Below are 4,911 nucleotides of genomic sequence, written 5' to 3' on the forward strand. Positions count from 1 at the left end.
CAACCAGGTTTATTTGACTGTTTCGGTGTGGTAACGCATTACTACGTGATCCAAACCAGATAAAGCCCAGGATCTGGCCAACAAGTATGAGAAAAATGCGAAAGTTCGAGCCAGATGAGGGCAAATCCCAGACCTAACCCAGACAAAACCGGCGTTATCCCCTAAAATATTAACCGCAACCAGGTATAATTGACTGTTTCGGAGTGGTACCGCATTGCTACGATGATCCAAGCAAGAAAAAACCCAGGATCTGGCCAACAAGTATGCGAAAATGCGAAAGTACGATCCAGATGAGGGCAAATCCCAGACCTACTCGAGACATAACCGGCGTTATCCTCTAAAATATTATTCGCAACTAGGATTAATTGACAGTTTCGGTGTGGTGCCGCATTACTACGTGATCCAAACCAGAAAAAGGCCAGGATCTGGCAACCAAGAATGCGAAAAATGCGAAAGTACGAGCCAGATGATTGCATATACCAGAACTATCCCAGACATAACCAGCGTTATCCTCTAAAATACGCATCGGAACATGCTTTTAATGACTGTTTCAGTGTGGTACCACATTACTACCTGATCCAAACCAGAAAAAGCCGAGGATCGGGCCAACAACAATGCGGAAAACGCGAAAGTATGAGCCAGATGATTGCAAATACCAGAACTAACACAGACATATCCTGCGTTATCCTCTAAAATACTAATCGGAACCAGCTTTTATTGACAGTGTGGTACCACATTACTACGTGATCCAAACCAGAAAAAGGCCAGGATCTGGCCAACAAGTATGCGAAACCCGCGAAAGTATGTGCCAGATGATAGCAAATACCAGAACTAACCCAGACATAACCAGCGTTATCCTCTAAAATACTAATCGGAACCAGCTTCTATTGACTGTTTCAGTGTGGTACAACATTTCTACGTGATCCAAACCAGAAAAAGGCCAGGATCTGGCCAACAAGTATGCGAAAAACGCGAAAGTACGAGCCAGATGAGGACAAATCCCAGACCTACCCGAGACATAACCAGCGTTATCCTCTAAAATACAAATCGGAGCCAGCTTCTATTGACTGTTTCAGTGTGGTACCACATTACTACGTGATCCAAACCAGAAAAAGGCCAGGATCTGGCCAACAAGTATGCGAAAAACGCGAAAGTACGAGCCAGATAAGGACAAATCCCAGACCTACCCGAGACATAACCGGCGTTATCCTCTAAAATATTAATCGCAACCAGTTTAATTGACTGTTTCGGTGTGGAACCACATTACTACGGGATCCAAACCAGAAAAAACCCAGAATCTGGCCAACAACTATGAGAAAAACGCGAAAGTATGAGCCAGATGGTTGCAAATACCAGAACTAACACAGGCATAACCCGCGTTATCCTCTACAGTATTATTCGCAACCGGCTTTTATTGACAGTTTCAGTGTGGTACCACTTCACTACGCGGTCCAATCCAGAAGAAGGCCAGTATGTGGCCAACAAGTATGCGAAAACTGCGAAAGTACGAGCCAGTTGAGGGCAAATACCAGACCTAACCGAGACATAACCGGCGTTATCCTCTAAAATATTAATCGCAACCAGGTTTAATTGACTGTTTCGGTGTGGAACCACATTACTACGGGATCCAAACCAGAAAAAACCCAGAATCTGGCCAACAACTATGAGAAAAACGCGAAAGTATGAGCCAGATGGTTGCAAATACCAGAACTATCCCAGACATACCCAGCGTTATCCACTAAAATGTTATTCGCAACCAGGTTTAATTGACTGTTTCGGTGTGGTACCACATTACTACGTGGTCCAAGCCAGAAAAGGGCCAGGATCTGGCCAACAACTATGCGAAAAATGCGAAAGTACGAGCCAGATGAGGGTAAATACCATACCTAACCGAGACATTACCGGCTTTATCCTCTAAAATATTAATCGCAACCAGATTTAATTGACTGTTTCGGTGTGGTAACGCATTACTACGTGATCCGAACCTGAAAGAGGCCAGGATCTGGCCAACAAGTATGCGAAAAATGCGAAAGTATGAGCCAGATGATTGCAAATACCGGAACTAACCCAGACATAACCAGCGTTATCCTCTAAAATATTAATCGCAACCAGGTTTAATTGACTGTTTCGGTGTGGTGCCGCATTACTACGTGATCCAAAACAGAAAAAGGCCAGGGTCTGGCCACCAAGATTGCGAAAAATGCGAAAGTACGAGCCAGATGATTGCAAATACCAGAACTATCCCAGACATAACCAGCGTTATCCTCTAAAATACAAATCGGAACCAGCTTCTATTGACTGTTTCAGTGTGGTACCACATTACTACGTGATCCAAACCAGAAAAAGGCCAGGATCTGGCCAACAAGTATGCGAAAAACGCGAAAGTACGAGCCAGATAAGGACAAATCCCAGAACTACCCGAGACATAACCGGCGTTATCCTCTAAAATATTATTCGCAACTAGGATTAATTGACTGTTTCGGTGTGGTGCCGCATTACTACGTGATCCAAACCAGAAAAAGGCCAGGATCTGGCAACCAAGAATGCGAAAAATGCGAAAGTACGAGCCAGATGATTGCATATACCAGAACTATCCCAGACATAACCAGCGTTATCCTCTAAAATACGCATCGGGACATGCTTTTAATGACTGTTTCAGTGTGGTACCACATTACTACCTGATCCAAACCAGAAAAAGCCGAGGATCGGGCCAACAACAATGCGGAAAACGCGAAAGTATGAGCCAGATGATTGCAAATACCAGAACTAACACAGACATATCCTGCGTTATCCTCTAAAATACTAATCGGAACCAGCTTTTATTGACAGTGTGGTACCACATTACTACGTGATCCAAACCAGAAAAAGGCCAGGATCTGGCCAACAAGTATGCGAAACCCGCGAAAGTATGTGCCAGATGATAGCAAATACCAGAACTAACCCAGACATAACCAGCGTTATCCTCTAAAATACTAATCGGAACCAGCTTCTATTGACTGTTTCAGTGTGGTACAACATTTCTACGTGATCCAAACCAGAAAAAGGCCAGGATCTGGCCAACAAGTATGCGAAAAACGCGAAAGTACGAGCCAGATAAGGACAAATCCCAGACCTACCCGAGACATAACCGGCGTTATCCTCTAAAATATTAATCGCAACCAGTTTAATTGACTGTTTCGGTGTGGAACCACATTACTACGGGATCCAAACCAGAAAAAACCCAGAATCTGGCCAACAACTATGAGAAAAACGCGAAAGTATGAGCCAGATGGTTGCAAATACCAGAACTAACACAGGCATAACCCGCGTTATCCTCTAAAGTATTATTCGCAACCAGCTTTTATTGACAGTTTCAGTGTGGTACCACTTCACTACGCGGTCCAATCCAGAAGAAGGCCAGTATGTGGCCAACAAGTATGCGAAAACTGCGAAAGTACGAGCCAGTTGAGGGCAAATACCAGACCTAACCGAGACATAACCGGCGTTATCCTCTAAAATATTAATCGCAACCAGGTTTAATTGACTGTTTCGGTGTGGAACCACATTACTACGGGATCCAAACCAGAAAAAACCCAGAATCTGGCCAACAACTATGAGAAAAACGCGAAAGTATGAGCCAGATGGTTGCAAATACCAGAACTATCCCAGACATACCCAGCCTTATCCACTAAAATGTTATTCGCAACCAGGTTTAATTGACTGTTTCGGTGTGGTACCACATTACTACGTGGTCCAAGCCAGAAAAGGGCCAGGATCTGGCCAACAACTATGCGAAAAATGCGAAAGTACGAGCCAGATGAGGGTAAATACCATACCTAACCGAGACATTACTGGCTTTATCCTCTAAAATATTAATCGCAACCAGATTTAATTGACTGTTTCGGTGTGGTAACGCATTACTACGTGATCCGAACCTGAAAGAGGCCAGGATCTGGCCAACAAGTATGCGAAAAATGCGAAAGTATGAGCCAGATGATTGCAAATACCGGAACTAACCCAGACATAACCAGCGTTATCCTCTAAAATATTAATCGCAACCAGGTTTAATTGACTGTTTCGGTGTGGTGCCGCATTACTACGTGATCCAAAACAGAAAAAGGCCAGGGTCTGGCCACCAAGAATGCGAAAAATGCGGAAGTACGAGCCAGATGATTGCAAATACCAGAACTGTCCCAGACATAACCAGCGTTATCCTCTAAAATACAAATCGGAACCAGCTTCTATTGACTGTTTCAGTGTGGTACCACATTACTACGTGATCCAAACCAGAAAAAGGCCAGGATCTGGCCAACAAGTATGCGAAAAACGCGAAAGTACGAGCCAGATAAGGACAAATCCCAGACCTACCCGAGACATAACCGGCGTTATCCTCTAAAATATTAATCGCAACCAGGTTTAATTGACTGTTTCGGTGTGGAAACTCATTACTACGGGATCCAAAGCAGAAAAAACCCAGGATCTGGTCAACAAGTATGCGAAAAACGCGAAAGTATGAGCCAGATGATTTCAAATACCAGAACTAACACAGGCATAACCCGCGTTATCCTCTAAAGTATTATTCGGAACCAGCTTCTATTGACTGTTTCAGTGTGGTACCACATTACTACGTGATCCAAACCAGAAAAAGCCCAGGATCTGGCCAACAAGTATGCGAAAAACGCGAATATATGAGCCATCTCATGATTGCAAATACCAGAACTAACCCTGACATAACCAGCGTTATCCTCTAAAATACGCATCGGAACATGCTTTTAATGACTGTTTCAGTGTGGTACCATATTACTACGTGATCCAAACCAGAAAAAGCCCAGGATCGGGTCAACAAGAATGCGAAAAATGCGAAAGTACGAGCCTGATGAGGGAAAATCCCAGACCTAACCGAGACGTAACCGGCGTTATCCCCTAAAATAT

The sequence above is a fragment of the Colletes latitarsis genome, unplaced genomic scaffold (genome assembly GCF_051014445.1).
Source record: "Colletes latitarsis isolate SP2378_abdomen unplaced genomic scaffold, iyColLati1 scaffold0018, whole genome shotgun sequence".
Classification (NCBI taxonomy): domain Eukaryota; kingdom Metazoa; phylum Arthropoda; class Insecta; order Hymenoptera; family Colletidae; genus Colletes; species Colletes latitarsis.